Source organism: Mesoplodon densirostris, chromosome 4 (assembly GCF_025265405.1).
Source record: "Mesoplodon densirostris isolate mMesDen1 chromosome 4, mMesDen1 primary haplotype, whole genome shotgun sequence".
Classification (NCBI taxonomy): Eukaryota; Metazoa; Chordata; class Mammalia; order Artiodactyla; family Ziphiidae; genus Mesoplodon; species Mesoplodon densirostris.
Window position 1 is genome coordinate 97,018,141 of NC_082664.1, and position 20,561 is coordinate 97,038,701.

Genomic DNA, 20,561 nt, shown 5'->3' on the forward strand with positions numbered 1-20,561 from the left:
GCTCTGTATCGTGGGAGGTGCCTAAGCACGAGAGCCTCATGGGCTGCTGGGTAGTTTCACAGGTGAGCTCCATACCCTGGGAGTGGCCTGAACATGAGAACCCCATTGGCTGCTGGGGCCCTGCCCAGGTGAGCCCCATATCCTGGGAGGGGCCTGACCACGAGAGCCCCGTGGGCTGCTGGGGACCTGGTAAAGGATGTTAGGACAGTCAGTGAAGGCACCGAGGATATACACCCAGTAGTTCCTAATTCCTAGACCCTACTGGTCATTCTACCATCCACCAGGACATGGTATTCTGTGTTAGACTTCAATGATGCCTTCTTCTGTATTCCATTGGTCCCAGAAAGGCTCTGCTGCCCTAGGAACCAGACTTGGGAATGGAGAAAAGCTGCCGCCTTGTGGCCATTTCCCACAACAGCAGCTTTAAACCCACTGCTAATGGTCACTAAATAGTCACACTCATTGCAGGCCTGTGAATAACACGTGCCCTCAAAAACAAACATGGGGTCGAAAATTGACCCAAAAATTCAAAAGAGGGCAACCATCCAAGAAGACAATTTCAAGAGTTTAATTGTACTCTCCGTTATTTTTCTGTTTTTCTCTGCCAGAAATTTAAAAAGGCATGGAAAAATGCTAAACATTAGGAATAATTAAAGATATGCAAATCCAAATTACAAAAACCTATCAGCTCACAGCAGTCAGAATGGCCATCAGCAAAAATTCTGCAAACCATAAATGCTGAAGGGGTTTTGGAGAAATGCCTACCCTTGCTTCAACGTGGGACATGGTAAGAGCCAGTTATGAAAACAAAAATGCCATGCCTTGTAAAGATAAATACTGAGCTACCATTCAATCAAGCATATCCACTGCTGGGCCTATCGCCTGAGGGGATGAGAATCAAAAAGACAGGCTGGGATTCACTGGTGGCGCAGTGGATGAGAGTCCGCCTGCCAGTGCAGGGGACATGGGTTCATGCCCCGAATCGGGAAGATCCCACATGCTGCGGAGCGGCTGTTTCCGTGAGCTATGGTTGCCGGGCCTGTGCATCCGGAGCCTGTGCTCTGCAATGGGAGGGTCCACGGCAGTGAGAGGCCCATGTACCACAAACAAAAGACACATGCTGGCAATCCTGCACTCCAGCAATATGTACCAAAGCCAACACATGGAAGCTACGAAAATGTCCATCAACAGAGGAACGCTCAAAGAAGAAGTGGTCCATGAACACAATGGAATATGACTCCAATAACAAAATATATAAATTCAATTTCTAAAACAAACATAAGTAAGGAGACATCAGCTTTCTGGGGCACATTCAACTCTAATATATAACCGAGGAACACCACTGCCAGGATGGTCTGTTTCCCTAGTTAACAGACTGGGCAAAGCAGAAATGCTGCCACTCTCTGGCAGTTACCTGCAAGAGCAGCTATAAAACCTGTGCTAAGTGTCACTTCATATGCACCAGTACTGGAGGGCTGTGAATGAAACCTGCCCTCATAATGTCTTGAGGGAGGTAATGGCCAAAATATTTCTAAATGTCACACATACTTCCCGAAAACAATTTGAAAAGGTAAGCTGTACTCACAGTTGGAAGAAAAAAAGGACATGCCAGAAAACTCAATTTCAAGGTATTATGAGACGCATGCAAATCCAACCACAAAGTGTTATCAGCTCACACTAGTCAGAATAAACTTCAGCAAAAATACTACAAACAATAAACGCTGAAGGTGTTGTGGAGAAGAGCATAACCTCAACTTTAAGTGGGACGTAGCCTGGTAAGAGCCACTAATGAGAACAGAATGGCGGTGCCTCTACAAGGTAAACATTTTGCTACCATATGATCCAGCAGGCGAACTTCTGGGCCTATAAGCTAAGAAAACAGAATTGGAAAGACACAGGCAGGCAAATGTGCATTGCTGCAGCATTACCATAGCCATGACCTGGAAGCAACCAAAAAGTCCAGCAACAGATGAGTGGACAAAGAAGAACTGGTACATGTACAGACAGAATATTAGCCAAGGAAAAAAAGGACACAATGCCATTTGCAGCACCGTAGATGAGTCTAGAGGTAATCACGTGACTTGTAGTAAGTCAGAAAGACACATATCGTATGATATCACTTATAGGTGTTACCTAAGAATTGATACTAGTGAAGATATTTCCACAGAGAAGGGCAATCACAGATTCATTAAACAAACTTATGGTTCACCAATGGAAAGGTGTGAGGATTGGATACATTAGGATATTGGGGTTAGCAGACATATACAAACACAGGTGAAATATATAATCACCAAACACCTACGGAACACCAAGAGAAGACTACTCAACATTCTGTCATAACATACATGGGAAAAGGATCCCAGGAAGAACAGACATATGTATATGTGTAAAAGAACCACATCTTGCACACCTACAACAAGCCAAACATTGCAATCAAACTTGCTGTGATAAAAAATAAAAATTAAGTGAAAAAAATAAACGAACAAGAAATAGTGAGACAAACTTAAGGGTCTTTTTCCTGGCACATTCCATTCTAAATTACAACCTAGAACATGACTTCCATTGAGGTTCTGTTGCCCTAGTCACCAGATTTGGTATAGGAGAACTGCTGCCACCTTGTGGCCGTTTCACACAACAGCAGCTTTAATCCCAGCGCTAATGGTCAGTTGATATTCAAAAGAATTGCAGGCCTGTAAATGAGACCTGTCCTGAAAACAAATCCTGGGGTCGTATACTGACCAAAAAATTCAAAAGACCTCCATATTTCAAAACGACAGTTTCAAGAGGCATATTTTACGGACATTTGTGTTCTGCTTCTTTTTCTTTCTTTCTTTATTTTTGTTAAAAAAACGGGAATGGAAAAAGGCAACCCTCAGAATGGGAGAAAATATGTGAAAACGAATCAATGGACAAAGGTTTAATCTCCAATATATATAAACAGCTCATGCAGCTTAATGTTAAAAAAAAACCACTTCAAAAATGGGTAGAATATCTAAATAGACATTTCTTCAAAGGAGACCCAGAGATGGCCAAGATGCACATGAAAAGCTGCTCAACATCACTAATTATTAGAGAAAGGCAAATCAAAACTTCAATGAGGTATCACCTCACACCTGTTAGAATGGGCATCATCAGAAAATCTACAAACTACAAATGCTGTGGAGGGTGTGGACAAATGGATCCCTCTTCCACTATTGGTGGGAATGTCAATTGATACAGTCACTAAGGAGAAGAGTATGGAGGTTCATTAAAAAAACTAAAAATACAGTTACCATATGATCCGGCAATCCCACTTCTGGGCATATACCCAGAGAAAACCATAAATCAAAAAGACACATTCACCACAATGTTCATTGCAGCACTATTTACAATAGCCAGGTCATGGAAGCAAGCTAACTGCCCACAGACAGACGAATGGATAAAGATGTGGTACATATATAAAATGGAATATTGCTCAGCCATAGAAAGGAATGAAACTGGGTCATTTGTAGAGACGTGAATGGATCTAGAGACTGTCCTACAGAGAGAAGTAAGTCAGAAAGAGAAAACCAAATATTGCGTATTAATGCATATATGTGGAAGCTAGAAAAATGGTACAGATGAACCAGTTTGCAGGGCAGAATTAGAGACACAGGGTTAGAGAACAAACGTATGGAAATCAAGGGGGGGAAGCCATGGGGTGGTGGTGGTGGGATGAGTTGGGAGATTGGGACTGACCTGTATACATGTATATGTATAAAATAGATAACTAATAATAACCTGCTGTATAAAAAAATAAATAATATTAAATTTCAAAAATTTTAAAAACAAATAAAATTTAAAAATAAAACAGAAAAATGTTCTTCCCTTCACACAGATGTATTTATATGAATGAATTATTTCCATGCTTATATCTATAAATACATAAATGAGGAATAAAATCTACCTTAAAAAAACAGAAAAAATAAACAGAACCCACTAGTTATACAGAGGAACACCCTATCAGGGCACTTGCTCCAGTGGTAAACAATTCTGAAGTTGGTCAGAGGCGGAGAATTACCTCCCATGCAGCCAGCATTCCCCCCGCAAGGAGCATCCTCATTGCAAAGCTGGGGGACCGTACATAGGCGTCTGTGAGTAAACGTGAGCTGAGCCCACAGCCAGCTGCTGCTGAACTGTTCCCACACTTCCCAGGTAAAACACCTGAATATGTACAAGGACTTGAAAGCATAGAGGAAGGGCCGTGGATCCACACCAGCGAAAGCACGCAGGCTGACTTGGTGCCTGCAGGCCTGCCAGGATGATCCTGGCCCCAGGTGCTCTTCTGAAAACTTTCCATTTCCCTGCCTGAGATATCCGTCCTGTCTTGGCCCCCACTGCTTTTTTCCTCCCTCACCTCTGCCCGCAGAGAAATTCCAGCGGAAGGTATGGGTGACCCATCCTCTTCTTTAGCAGGTGGCAGTCTGTCAACTCCTGCAGAAAGTCCAGCAGAGCCCCTCTCACACCGGGCCACCCACAAAACCATGCCCCCTCACTCCCTCCCACCAGCACAGCCCCGAGACTGCTGACGGGGCAGAGAATATGGCGTCAGGCACAGCTGCAGGGGCTGTTGCTCCCTGGAGCGGGGTTTATATTGACCTCAACCCAGGCACACCTGGGGAGGGCTGGCCGGCAGGGACAGGCTGCTCTGGTCAGCCAATCCTCACCCCTCAGTGGCTCACACTGCAGAAAATGGACCTCGCTGAAACGGCCAGTTCCAAGGAACAGGTGTGGGCTCCTGAGAGTCAGGATAGACAAGGGGCTGCGTCCCTGGCTTGTTTTCTAATCATTTTATCTGGCCCATGAGTGGGAGACAATTTCAAGAAGACCTAATCCTAATGAGAGGAGCCCAGGAGTCATGGAGAGGAGGGGTGATGGTTGGAGACAAAGGCCTGGTGCCCCGGCTGCAGTGGAAGTCTCTGGAAGACCAGGCAGAGGGAGGCTGCACAGAGTGATGCCCAGGGTCAGAGACCTGTCGGAGCTGCTGTTTGTTAGTTCAAGTGCTGCTCTGAGGTGCTCTGTGTCAGCTCTGCGTGACAGGCGTTCTGGGGTGCTCTGCAATGAGGGCTATGTGCACGGTGCCTGTGTGCCCAGCCCTGCCATGGTACCTGCCCAGGGGAGCTCTGTATCGTGGGAGGTGCCTAAGCACGAGAGCCTCATGGGCTGCTGGGTAGTTTCACAGGTGAGCTCCATACCCTGGGAGTGGCCTGAACATGAGAACCCCATTGGCTGCTGGGGCCCTGCCCAGGTGAGCCCCATATCCTGGGAGGGGCCTGACCACGAGAGCCCCGTGGGCTGCTGGGGACCTGGTAAAGGATGTTAGGACAGTCAGTGAAGGCACCGAGGATATACACCCAGTAGTTCCTAATTCCTAGACCCTACTGGTCATTCTACCATCCACCAGGACATGGTATTCTGTGTTAGACTTCAATGATGCCTTCTTCTGTATTCCATTGGTCCCAGAAAGGCTCTGCTGCCCTAGGAACCAGAGTTGGGAATGGAGAAAAGCTGCCGCCTTGTGGCCATTTCCCACAACAGCAGCTTTAAACCCACTGCTAATGGTCACTAAATAGTCACACTCATTGCAGGCCTGTGAATAACACGTGCCCTCAAAAACAAACATGGGGTCGAAAATTGACCCAAAAATTCAAAAGAGGGCAACCATCCAAGAAGACAATTTCAAGAGTTTAATTGTACTCTCCGTTATTTTTCTGTTTTTCTCTGCCAGAAATTTAAAAAGGCATGGAAAAATGCTAAACATTAGGAATAATTAAAGATATGCAAATCCAAATTACAAAAACCTATCAGCTCACAGCAGTCAGAATGGCCATCAGCAAAAATTCTGCAAACCATAAATGCTGAAGGGGTTTTGGAGAAATGCCTACCCTTGCTTCAACGTGAGACATGGTAAGAGCCAGTTATGAAAACAAAAATGCCATGCCTTGTAAAGATAAATACTGAGCTACCATTCAATCAAGCATATCCACTGCTGGGCCTATCGCCTGAGGGGATGAGAATCAAAAAGACAGGCTGGGATTCACTGGTGGCGCAGTGGATGAGAGTCCGCCTGCCAGTGCAGGGGACATGGGTTCATGCCCCGAATCGGGAAGATCCCACATGCTGCGGAGCGGCTGTTTCCGTGAGCTATGGTTGCCGGGCCTGTGCATCCGGAGGCTGTGCTCTGCAATGGGAGGGTCCACGGCAGTGAGAGGCCCATGTACCACAAACAAAAGACACATGCTGGCAATCCTGCACTCCAGCAATATGTACCAAAGCCAACACATGGAAGCTACGAAAATGTCCATCAACAGAGGAATGCTCAAAGAGGAAGTGGTCCATGAACACAATGGAATATGACTCCAATAAAAAAATATATATATTCAATTTCTAAAACAACCATAAGTAAGGAGACATCAGCTTTCTGGGGCACATTCAACTCTAATATATAACCGAGGAACACCACTGCCAGGATGGTCTGTTTCCCTAGTTAACAGACTGGGAAAAGCAGAAATGCTGCCACTCTCTGGCAGTTACCTGCAAGAGCAGCTATAAAACCTGTGCTAAGTGTCACTTCATATGCACCAGTACTGGAGGGCTGTGAATGAAACCTGCCCTCATAATGTCTTGAGGGAGGTAATGGCCAAAATATTTCTAAATGTCACACATACTTCCCGAAAACAATTTGAAAAGGTAAGCTGTACTCACAGTTGGAAGAAAAAAAGGACATGCCAGAAAACTCAATTTCAAGGTATTATGAGACGCATGCAAATCCAACCACAAAGTGTTATCAGCTCACACTAGTCAGAATAAACTTCAGCAAAAATACTACAAACAATAAACGCTGAAGGTGTTGTGGAGAAGAGCATAACCTCAACTTTAAGTGGGACGTAGCCTGGTAAGAGCCACTAATGAGAACAGAATGGCGGTGCCTCTACAAGGTAAACATTTTGCTACCATATGATCCAGCAGGCGAACTCCTGGGCCTATAAGCTAAGAAAACAGAATTGGAAAGACACAGGCAGGCAAATGTGCATTGCTGCAGCATTACCATAGCCATGACATGGAAGCAACCAAAAAGTCCAGCAACAGATGAGTGGACAAAGAAGAACTGGTACATGTACAGACAGAATATTAGCCAAGGAAAAAAAGGACACAATGCCATTTGCAGCACCGTAGATGAGTCTAGAGGTAATCACGTGACTTGTAGTAAGTCAGAAAGACACATATCGTATGATATCACTTATAGGTGTTACCTAAGAATTGATACTAGTGAAGATATTTCCACAGAGAAGGGCAATCACAGATTCATTAAACAAACTTATGGTTCACCAATGGAAAGGTGTGAGGATTGGATACATTAGGATATTGGGGTTAGCAGACATATACAAACACAGGTGAAATATATAATCACCAAACACCTACGGAACACCAAGAGAAGACTACTCAACATTCTGTCATAACATACATGGGAAAAGGATCCCAGGAAGAACAGACATATGTATATGTGTAAAAGAACCACATCTTGCACACCTACAACAAGCCAAACATTGCAATCAAACTTGCTGTGATAAAAAATAAAAATTAAGTGAAAAAAATAAACGAACAAGAAATAGTGAGACAAACTTAAGGGTCTTTTTCCTGGCACATTCCATTCTAAATTACAACCTAGAACACGACTTCCATTGAGGTTCTGTTGCCCTAGTCACCAGATTTGGTAAAGGAGAACTGCTGCCACCTTGTGGCCGTTTCACACAACAGCAGCTTTAATCCCAGCGCTAATGGTCAGTTGAAATTCAAAAGAATTGCAGGCCTGTAAATGAGACCTGTCCTGAAAACAAATCCTGGGGTCGTATACTGACCAAAAAATTCAAAAGACCTCCATATTTCAAAACGACAGTTTCAAGAGGCATATTTTACGGACATTTGTGTTCTGCTTCTTTTTCTTTCTTTCTTTATTTTTGTTAAAAAAACGGGAATGGAAAAAGGCAACCCTCAGAATGGGAGAAAATATGTGAAAACGAATCAATGGACAAAGGTTTAATCTCCAATATATATAAACAGCTCATGCAGCTTAATGTTAAAAAAAACCACTTCAAAAATGGGTAGAATATCTAAATAGACATTTCTTCAAAGGAGACCCAGAGATGGCCAAGATGCACATGAAAAGCTGCTCAACATCACTAATTATTAGAGAAAGGCAAATCAAAACTTCAATGAGGTATCACCTCACACCTGTTAGAATGGGCATCATCAGAAAATCTACAAACTACAAATGCTGTGGAGGGTGTGGACAAATGGATCCCTCTTCCACTATTGGTGGGAATGTCAATTGATACAGTCACTAAGGAGAAGAGTATGGAGGTTCATTAAAAAAACTAAAAATACAGTTACCATATGATCCGGCAATCCCACTTCTGGGCATATACCCAGAGAAAACCATAAATCAAAAAGACACATTCACCACAATGTTCATTGCAGCACTATTTACAATAGCCAGGTCATGGAAGCAAGCTAACTGCCCACAGACAGACGAATGGATAAAGATGTGGTACATATATAAAATGGAATATTGCTCAGCCATAGAAAGGAATGAAACTGGGTCATTTGTAGAGACGTGAATGGATCTAGAGACTGTCCTACAGAGAGAAGTAAGTCAGAAAGAGAAAACCAAATATTGCGTATTAATGCATATATGTGGAAGCTAGAAAAATGGTACAGATGAACCAGTTTGCAGGGCAGAATTAGAGACACAGGGTTAGAGAACAAACGTATGGAAATCAAGGGGGGGAAGCCATGGGGTGGTGGTGGTGGGATGAGTTGGGAGATTGGGACTGACCTGTATACATGTATATGTATAAAATAGATAACTAATAATAACCTGCTGTATAAAAAAATAAATAATATTAAATTTCAAAAATTTTAAAAACAAATAAAATTTAAAAATAAAACAGAAAAATGTTCTTCCCTTCACACAGATGTATTTATATGAATGAATTATTTCCATGCTTATATCTATAAATACATAAATGAGGAATAAAATCTACCTTAAAAAAACAGAAAAAATAAACAGAACCCACTAGTTATACAGAGGAACACCCTATCAGGGCACTTGCTCCAGTGGTAAACAATTCTGAAGTTGGTCAGAGGCGGAGAATTACCTCCCATGCAGCCAGCATTCCCCCCGCAAGGAGCATCCTCATTGCAAAGCTGGGGGACCGTACATAGGCGTCTGTGAGTAAACGTGAGCTGAGCCCCCAGCCAGCTGCTGCTGAACTGTTCCCACACTTCCCAGGTAAAACACCTGAATATGTACAAGGACTTGAAAGCATAGAGGAAGGGCCGTGGATCCACACCAGCGAAAGCACGCAGGCTGACTTGGTGCCTGCAGGCCTGCCAGGATGATCCTGGCCCCAGGTGCTCTTCTGAAAACTTTCCATTTCCCTGCCTGAGATATCCGTCCTGTCTTGGCCCCCACTGCTTTTTTCCTCCCTCACCTCTGCCCGCAGAGAAATTCCAGCGGAAGGTATGGGTGGCCCATCCTCTTCTTTAGCAGGTGGCAGTCTGTCAACTCCTGCAGAAAGTCCAGCAGAGCCCCTCTCACACCGGGCCACCCACAAAACCATGCCCCCTCACTCCCTCCCACCAGCACAGCCCCGAGACTGCTGACGGGGCAGAGAATATGGCGTCAGGCACAGCTGCAGGGGCTGTTGCTCCCTGGAGCGGGGTTTATATTGACCTCAACCCAGGCACACCTGGGGAGGGCTGGCCGGCAGGGACAGGCTGCTCTGGTCAGCCAATCCTCACCCCTCAGTGGCTCACACTGCAGAAAATGGACCTCGCTGAAACGGCCAGTTCCAAGGAACAGGTGTGGGCTCCTGAGAGTCAGGATAGACAAGGGGCTGCGTCCCTGGCTTGTTTTCTAATCATTTTATCTGGCCCATGAGTGGGAGACAATTTCAAGAAGACCTAATCCTAATGAGAGGAGCCCAGGAGTCATGGAGAGGAGGGGTGATGGTTGGAGACAAAGGCCTGGTGCCCCGGCTGCAGTGGAAGTCTCTGGAAGACCAGGCAGAGGGAGGCTGCACAGAGTGATGCCCAGGGTCAGAGACCTGTCGGAGCTGCTGTTTGTTAGTTCAAATGCTGCTCTGAGGTGCTCTGTGTCAGCTCTGCGTGACAGGCGTTCTGGGGTGCTCTGCAATGAGGGCTATGTGCACGGTGCCTGTGTGCCCAGCCCTGCCATGGTACCTGCCCAGGGGAGCTCTGTATCGTGGGAGGTGCCTAAGCACGAGAGCCTCATGGGCTGCTGGGTAGTTTCACAGGTGAGCTCCATACCCTGGGAGTGGCCTGAACATGAGAACCCCATTGGCTGCTGGGGCCCTGCCCAGGTGAGCCCCATATCCTGGGAGGGGCCTGACCACGAGAGCCCCGTGGGCTGCTGGGGACCTGGTAAAGGATGTTAGGACAGTCAGTGAAGGCACCGAGGATATACACCCAGTAGTTCCTAATTCCTAGACCCTACTGGTCATTCTACCATCCACCAGGACATGGTATTCTGTGTTAGACTTCAATGATGCCTTCTTCTGTATTCCATTGGTCCCAGAAAGGCTCTGCTGCCCTAGGAACCAGACTTGGGAATGGAGAAAAGCTGCCGCCTTGTGGCCATTTCCCACAACAGCAGCTTTAAACCCACTGCTAATGGTCACTAAATAGTCACACTCATTGCAGGCCTGTGAATAACACGTGCCCTCAAAAACAAACATGGGGTCGAAAATTGACCCAAAAATTCAAAAGAGGGCAACCATCCAAGAAGACAATTTCAAGAGTTTAATTGTACTCTCCGTTATTTTTCTGTTTTTCTCTGCCAGAAATTTAAAAAGGCATGGAAAAATGCTAAACATTAGGAATAATTAAAGATATGCAAATCCAAATTACAAAAACCTATCAGCTCACAGCAGTCAGAATGGCCATCAGCAAAAATTCTGCAAACCATAAATGCTGAAGGGGTTTTGGAGAAATGCCTACCCTTGCTTCAACGTGGGACATGGTAAGAGCCAGTTATGAAAACAAAAATGCCATGCCTTGTAAAGATAAATACTGAGCTACCATTCAATCAAGCATATCCACTGCTGGGCCTATCGCCTGAGGGGATGAGAATCAAAAAGACAGGCTGGGATTCACTGGTGGCGCAGTGGATGAGAGTCCGCCTGCCAGTGCAGGGGACATGGGTTCATGCCCCGAATCGGGAAGATCCCACATGCTGCGGAGCGGCTGTTTCCGTGAGCTATGGTTGCCGGGCCTGTGCATCCGGAGGCTGTGCTCTGCAATGGGAGGGTCCACGGCAGTGAGAAGCCCATGTACCACAAACAAAAGACACATGCTGGCAATCCTGCACTCCAGCAATATGTACCAAAGCCAACACATGGAAGCTACGAAAATGTCCATCAACAGAGGAATGCTCAAAGAGGAAGTGGTCCATGAACACAATGGAATATGACTCCAATAAAAAAATATATATATTCAATTTCTAAAACAAACATAAGTAAGGAGACATCAGCTTTCTGGGGCACATTCAACTCTAATATATAACCGAGGAACACCACTGCCAGGATGGTCTGTTTCCCTAGTTAACAGACTGGGAAAAGCAGAAATGCTGCCACTCTCTGGCAGTTACCTGCAAGAGCAGCTATAAAACCTGTGCTAAGTGTCACTTCATATGCACCAGTACTGGAGGGCTGTGAATGAAACCTGCCCTCATAATGTCTTGAGGGAGGTAATGGCCAAAATATTTCTAAATGTCACACATACTTCCCGAAAACAATTTGAAAAGGTAAGCTGTACTCACAGTTGGAAGAAAAAAAGGACATGCCAGAAAACTCAATTTCAAGGTATTATGAGACGCATGCAAATCCAACCACAAAGTGTTATCAGCTCACACTAGTCAGAATAAACTTCAGCAAAAATACTACAAACAATAAACGCTGAAGGTGTTGTGGAGAAGAGCATAACCTCAACTTTAAGTGGGACGTAGCCTGGTAAGAGCCACTAATGAGAACAGAATGGCGGTGCCTCTACAAGGTAAACATTTTGCTACCATATGATCCAGCAGGCGAACTCCTGGGCCTATAAGCTAAGAAAACAGAATTGGAAAGACACAGGCAGGCAAAAGTGCATTGCTGCAGCATTACCATAGCCATGACCTGGAAGCAACCAAAAAGTCCAGCAACAGATGAGTGGACAAAGAAGAACTGGTACATGTACAGACAGAATATTAGCCAAGGAAAAAAAGGACACAATGCCATTTGCAGCACCGTAGATGAGTCTAGAGGTAATCACGTGACTTGTAGTAAGTCAGAAAGACACATATCGTATGATATCACTTATAGGTGTTACCTAAGAATTGATACTAGTGAAGATATTTCCACAGAGAAGGGCAATCACAGATTCATTAAACAAACTTATGGTTCACCAATGGAAAGGTGTGAGGATTGGATACATTAGGATATTGGGGTTAGCAGACATATACAAACACAGGTGAAATATATAATCACCAAACACCTACGGAACACCAAGAGAAGACTACTCAACATTCTGTCATAACATACATGGGAAAAGGATCCCAGGAAGAACAGACATATGTATATGTGTAAAAGAACCACATCTTGCACACCTACAACAAGCCAAACATTGCAATCAAACTTGCTGTGATAAAAAATAAAAATTAAGTGAAAAAAATAAACGAACAAGAAATAGTGAGACAAACTTAAGGGTCTTTTTCCTGGCACATTCCATTCTAAATTACAACCTAGAACAGGCCTTCCATTGAGGTTCTGTTGCCCTAGTCACCAGATTTGGTAAAGGAGAACTGCTGCCACCTTGTGGCCGTTTCACACAACAGCAGCTTTAATCCCAGCGCTAATGGTCAGTTGATATTCAAAAGAATTGCAGGCCTGTAAATGAGACCTGTCCTGAAAACAAATCCTGGGGTCGTATACTGACCAAAAAATTCAAAAGACCTCCATATTTCAAAACGACAGTTTCAAGAGGCATATTTTACGGACATTTGTGTTCTGCTTCTTTTTCTTTCTTTCTTTATTTTTGTTAAAAAAACGGGAATGGAAAAAGGCAACCCTCAGAATGGGAGAAAATATGTGAAAACGAATCAATGGACAAAGGTTTAATCTCCAATATATATAAACAGCTCATGCAGCTTAATGTTAAAAAAAAACCACTTCAAAAATGGGTAGAATATCTAAATAGACATTTCTTCAAAGGAGACCCAGAGATGGCCAAGATGCACATGAAAAGCTGCTCAACATCACTAATTATTAGAGAAAGGCAAATCAAAACTTCAATGAGGTATCACCTCACACCTGTTAGAATGGGCATCATCAGAAAATCTACAAACTACAAATGCTGTGGAGGGTGTGGACAAATGGATCCCTCTTCCACTATTGGTGGGAATGTCAATTGATACAGTCACTAAGGAGAAGAGTATGGAGGTTCATTAAAAAAACTAAAAATACAGTTACCATATGATCCGGCAATCCCACTTCTGGGCATATACCCAGAGAAAACCATAAATCAAAAAGACACATTCACCACAATGTTCATTGCAGCACTATTTACAATAGCCAGGTCATGGAAGCAAGCTAACTGCCCACAGACAGACGAATGGATAAAGATGTGGTACATATATAAAATGGAATATTGCTCAGCCATAGAAAGGAATGAAACTGGGTCATTTGTAGAGACATGAATGGATCTAGAGACTGTCCTACAGAGAGAAGTAAGTCAGAAAGAGAAAACCAAATATTGCGTATTAATGCATATATGTGGAAGCTAGAAAAATGGTACAGATGAACCAGTTTGCAGGGCAGAATTAGAGACACAGGGTTAGAGAACAAACGTATGGAAATCAAGGGGGGGAAGCCATGGGGTGGTGGTGGTGGGATGAGTTGGGAGATTGGGACTGACCTGTATACATGTATATGTATAAAATAGATAACTAATAATAACCTGCTGTATAAAAAAATAAATAATATTAAATTTCAAAAATTTTAAAAACAAATAAAATTTAAAAATAAAACAGAAAAATGTTCTTCCCTTCACACAGATGTATTTATATGAATGAATTATTTCCATGCTTATATCTATAAATACATAAATGAGGAATAAAATCTACCTTAAAAAAACAGAAAAAATAAACAGAACCCACTAGTTATACAGAGGAACACCCTATCAGGGCACTTGCTCCAGTGGTAAACAATTCTGAAGTTGGTCAGAGGCGGAGAATTACCTCCCATGCAGCCAGCATTCCCCCCGCAAGGAGCATCCTCATTGCAAAGCTGGGGGACCGTACATAGGCGTCTGTGAGTAAACGTGAGCTGAGCCCCCAGGCAGCTGCTGCTGAACTGTTCCCACACTTCCCAGGTAAAACACCTGAATATGTACAAGGACTTGAAAGCATAGAGGAAGGGCCGTGGATCCACACCAGCGAAAGCACGCAGGCTGACTTGGTGCCTGCAGGCCTGCCAGGATGATCCTGGCCCCAGGTGCTCTTCTGAAAACTTTCCATTTCCCTGCCTGAGATATCTGTCCTGTCTTGGCCCCCACTGCTTTTTTCCTCCCTCACCTCTGCCCGCAGAGAAATTCCAGCGGAAGGTATGGGTGACCCATCCTCTTCTTTAGCAGGTGGCAGTCTGTCAACTCCTGCAGAAAGTCCAGCAGAGCCCCTCTCACACCGGGCCACCCACAAAACCATGCCCCCTCACTCCCTCCCACCAGCACAGCCCCGAGACTGCTGACGGGGCAGAGAATATGGCGTCAGGCACAGCTGCAGGGGCTGTTGCTCCCTGGAGCGGGGTTTATATTGACCTCAACCCAGGCACACCTGGGGAGGGCTGGCCGGCAGGGACAGGCTGATCCGGTCAGCCAATCCTCACCCCTCAGTGGCTCACACTGCAGAAAATGGACCTCGCTGAAACGGCCAGTTCCAAGGAACAGGTGTGGGCTCCTGAGAGTCAGGATAGACAAGGGACTGCGTCCCTGGCTTGTTTTCTAATCATTTTATCTGGCCCATGAGTGGGAGACAATTTCAAGAAGACCTAATCCTAATGAGAGGAGCCCAGGAGTCATGGAGAGGAGGGGTGATGGTTGGAGACAAAGGCCTGGTGCCCCGGCTGCAGTGGAAGTCTCTGGAAGACCAGGCAGAGGGAGGCTGCACAGAGTGATGCCCAGGGTCAGAGACCTGTCGGAGCTGCTGTTTGTTAGTTCAAGTGCTGCTCTGAGGTGCTCTGTGTCAGCTCTGCGTGACAGGCGTTCTGGGGTGCTCTGCAATGAGGGCTATGTGCACGGTGCCTGTGTGCCCAGCCCTGCCATGGTACCTGCCCAGGGGAGCTCTGTATCGTGGGAGGTGCCTAAGCACGAGAGCCTCATGGGCTGCTGGGTAGTTTCACAGGTGAGCTCCATACCCTGGGAGTGGCCTGAACATGAGAACCCCATTGGCTGCTGGGGCCCTGCCCAGGTGAGCCCCATATCCTGGGAGGGGCCTGACCACGAGAGCCCCGTGGGCTGCTGGGGACCTGGTAAAGGATGTTAGGACAGTCAGTGAAGGCACCGAGGATATACACCCAGTAGTTCCTAATTCCTAGACCCTACTGGTCATTCTACCATCCACCAGGACATGGTATTCTGTGTTAGACTTCAATGATGCCTTCTTCTGTATTCCATTGGTCCCAGAAAGGCTCTGCTGCCCTAGGAACCAGACTTGGGAATGGAGAAAAGCTGCCGCCTTGTGGCCATTTCCCACAACAGCAGCTTTAAACCCACTGCTAATGGTCACTAAATAGTCACACTCATTGCAGGCCTGTGAATAACACGTGCCCTCAAAAACAAACATGGGGTCGAAAATTGACCCAAAAATTCAAAAGAGGGCAACCATCCAAGAAGACAATTTCAAGAGTTTAATTGTACTCTCCGTTATTTTTCTGTTTTTCTCTGCCAGAAATTTAAAAAGGCATGGAAAAATGCTAAACATTAGGAATAATTAAAGATATGCAAATCCAAATTACAAAAACCTATCAGCTCACAGCAGTCAGAATGGCCATCAGCAAAAATTCTGCAAACCATAAATGCTGAAGGGGTTTTGGAGAAATGCCTACCCTTGCTTCAACGTGGGACATGGTAAGAGCCAGTTATGAAAACAAAAATGCCATGCCTTGTAAAGGTAAATACTGAGCTACCATTCAATCAAGCATATCCACTGCTGGGCCTATCGCCTGAGGGGATGAGAATCAAAAAGACAGGCTGGGATTCACTGGTGGCGCAGTGGATGAGAGTCCGCCTGCCAGTGCAGGGGATATGGGTTCATGCCCCGAATCGGGAAGATCCCACATGCTGCGGAGCGGCTGTTTCCGTGAGCTATGGTTGCCGGGGCTGCGCATCCGGAGGCTGTGCTCTGCAATGGGAGGGTCCACGGCAGTGAGAGGCCCATGTACCACAAACAAAAGACACATGCTGGCAATCCTGCACTCCAGCAATATGTACCAAAGCCAACACATGGAAGCTACGAAAATGTCCATCAACAGAGGAATGCTCAAAGAAGAAGTGGTCCATGAACACAATGGAATATGACTCCAATAAAAAAATATATAAATTCAATTTCTAAAACAAACATAAGTAAGGAGACATCAGCTTTCTGGGGCACATTCAACTCTAATATATAACCGAGGAACACCACTGCCAGGATGGTCTGTTTCCCTAGTTAACAGACTGGGCAAAGCAGAAATGCTGCCACTCTCTGGCAGTTACCTGCAAGAGCAGCTATAAAACCTGTGCTAAGTGTCACTTCATATGCACCAGTACTGGAGGGCTGTGAATGAAACCTGCCCTCATAATGTCTTGAGGGAGGTAATGGCCAAAATATTTCTAAATGTCACACATACTTCCCGAAAACAATTTGAAAAGGTAAGCTGTACTCACAGTTGGAAGAAAAAAAGGACATGCCAGAAAACTCAATTTCAAGGTATTATGAGACGCATGCAAATCCAACCACAAAGTGGTATCAGCTCACACTAGTCAGAATAAACTTCAGCAAAAATACTACAAACAATAAACGCTGAAGGTGTTGTGGAGAAGAGCATAACCTCAACTTTAAGTGGGACGTAGCCTGGTAAGAGCCACTAATGAGAACAGAATGGCGGTGCCTCTACAAGGTAAACATTTTGCTACCATATGATCCAGCAGGCGAACTTCTGGGCCTATAAGCTAAGAAAACAGAATTGGAAAGACACAGGCAGGCAAATGTGCATTGCTGCAGCATTACCATAGCCATGACCTGGAAGCAACCAAAAAGTCCAGCAACAGATGAGTGGACAAAGAAGAACTGGTACATGTACAGACAGAATATTAGCCAAGGAAAAAAAGGACACAATGCCATTTGCAGCACCGTAGATGAGTCTAGAGGTAATCACGTGACTTGTAGTAAGTCAGAAAGACACATATCGTATGATATCACTTATAGGTGTTACCTAAGAATTGATACTAGTGAAGATATTTCCACAGAGAAGGGCAATCACAGATTCATTAAACAAACTTATGGTTCACCAATGGAAAGGTGTGAGGATTGGATACATTAGGATATTGGGGTTAGCAGACATATACAAACACAGGTGAAATATATAATCACCAAACACCTACGGAACACCAAGAGAAGACTACTCAACATTCTGTCATAACATACATGGGAAAAGGATCCCAGGAAGAACAGACATATGTATATGTGTAAAAGAACCACATCTTGCACACCTACAACAAGCCAAACATTGCAATCAAACTTGCTGTGATAAAAAATAAAAATTAAGTGAAAAAAATAAACGAACAAGAAATAGTGAGACAAACTTAAGGGTCTTTTTCCTGGCACATTCCATTCTAAATTACAACCTAGAACATGACTTCCATTGAGGTTCTGTTGCCCTAGTCACCAGATTTGGTAAAGGAGAACTGCTGCCACCTTGTGGCCGTTTCACACAACAGCAGCTTTAATCCCAGCGCTAATGGTCAGTTGATATTCAAAAGAATTGCAGGCCTGTAAATGAGACCTGTCCTGAAAACAAATCCTGGGGTCGTATACTGACCAAAAAATTCAAAAGACCTCCATATTTCAAAACGACAGTTTCAAGAGGCATATTTTACGGACATTTGTGTTCTGCTTCTTTTTCTTTCTTTCTTTATTTTTGTTAAAAAAACGGGAATGGAAAAAGGCAACCCTCAGAATGGGAGAAAATATGTGAAAACGAATCAATGGACAAAGGTTTAATCTCCAATATATATAAACAGCTCATGCAGCTTAATATTAAAAAAACACTTCAAAAATGGGTAGAATATCTAAATAGACATTTCTTCAAAGGAGACCCAGAGATGGCCAAGATGCACATGAAAAGCTGCTCAACATCACTAATTATTAGAGAAAGGCAAATCAAAACTTCAATGAGGTATCACCTCACACCTGTTAGAATGGGCATCATCAGAAAATCTACAAACTACAAATGCTGTGGAGGATGTGGACAAATGGATCCCTCTTCCACTATTGGTGGGAATGTCAATTGATACAGTCACTAAGGAGAAGAGTATGGAGGTTCATTAAAAAAACTAAAAATACAGTTACCATATGATCCGGCAATCCCACTTCTGGGCATATACCCAGAGAAAACCATAAATCAAAAAGACACATTCACCACAATGTTCATTGCAGCACTATTTACAATAGCCAGGTCATGGAAGCAAGCTAACTGCCCACAGACAGACGAATGGATAAAGATGTGGTACATATATAAAATGGAATATTGCTCAGCCATAGAAAGGAATGAAACTGGGTCATTTGTAGAGACGTGAATGGATCTAGAGACTGTCCTACAGAGAGAAGTAAGTCAGAAAGAGAAAACCAAATATTGCGTATTAATGCATATATGTGGAAGCTAGAAAAATGGTACAGATGAACCAGTTTGCAGGGCAGAATTAGAGACACAGGGTTAGAGAACAAACGTATGGAAATCAAGGGGGGGAAGCCATGGGGTGGTGGTGGTGGGATGAGTTGGGAGATTGGGACTGACCTGTATACATGTATATGTATAAAATAGATAACTAATAATAACCTGCTGTATAAAAAAATAAATAATATTAAATTTCAAAAATTTTAAAAACAAATAAAATTTAAAAATAAAACAGAAAAATGTTCTTCCCTTCACACAGATGTATTTATATGAATGAATTATTTCCATGCTTATATCTATAAATACATAAATGAGGAATAAAATCTACCTTAAAAAAACAGAAAAAATAAACAGAACCCACTAGTTATACAGAGGAACACCCTATCAGGGCACTTGCTCCAGTGGTAAACAATTCTGAAGTTGGTCAGAGGCGGAGAATTACCTCCCATGCAGCCAGCATTCCCCCCGCAAGGAGCATCCTCATTGCAAAGCTGGGGGACCGTACATAGGCGTCTGTGAGTAAACGTGAGCTGAGCCCCCAGCCAGCTGCTGCTGAACTGTTCCCACACTTCCCAGGTAAAACACCTGAATATGTACAAGGACTTGAAAGCATAGAGTAAGGGCCGTGGATCCACACCAGCGAAAGCACGCAGGCTGACTTGGTGCCTGCAGGCCTGCCAGGATGATCCTGGCCCCAGGTGCTCTTCTGAAAACTTTCCATTTCCCTGCCTGAGATATCCGTCCTGTCTTGGCCCCCACTGCTTTTTTCCTCCCTCACCTCTGCCCGCAGAGAAATTCCAGCGGAAGGTATGGGTGACCCATCCTCTTCTTTAGCAGGTGGCAGTCTGTCAACTCCTGCAGAAAGTCCAGCAGAGCCCCTCTCACACCGGGCCACCCACAAAACCATGCCCCCTCACTCCCTCCCACCAGCACAGCCCCGAGACTGCTGACGGGGCAGAGAATATGGCGTCAGGCACAGCTGCAGGGGCTGTTGCTCCCTGGAGCGGGGTTTATATTGACCTCAACCCAGGCACACCTGGGGAGGGCTGGCCGGCAGGGACAGGCTGCTCTGGTCAGCCAATCCTCACCCCTCAGTGGCTCACACTGCAGAAAATGGACCTCGCTGAAACGGCCAGTTCCAAGGAACAGGTGTGGGCTCCTGAGAGTCAGGATAGACAAGGGGCTGCGTCCCTGGCTTGTTTTCTAATCATTTTATCTGGCCCATGAGTGGGAGACAATTTCAAGAAGACCTAATCCTAATGAGAGGAGCCCAGGAGTCATGGAGAGGAGGGGTGATGGTTGGAGACAAAGGCCTGGTGCCCCGGCTGCAGTGGAAGTCTCTGGAAGACCAGGCAGAGGGAGGCTGCACAGAGTGATGCCCAGGGTCAGAGACCTGTCGGAGCTGCTGTTTGTTAGTTCAAGTGCTGCTCTGAGGTGCTCTGTGTCAGCTCTGCGTGACAGGCGTTCTGGGGTGCTCTGCAATGAGGGCTATGTGCACGGTGCCTGTGTGCCCAGCCCTGCCATGGTACCTGCCCAGGGGAGCTCTGTATCGTG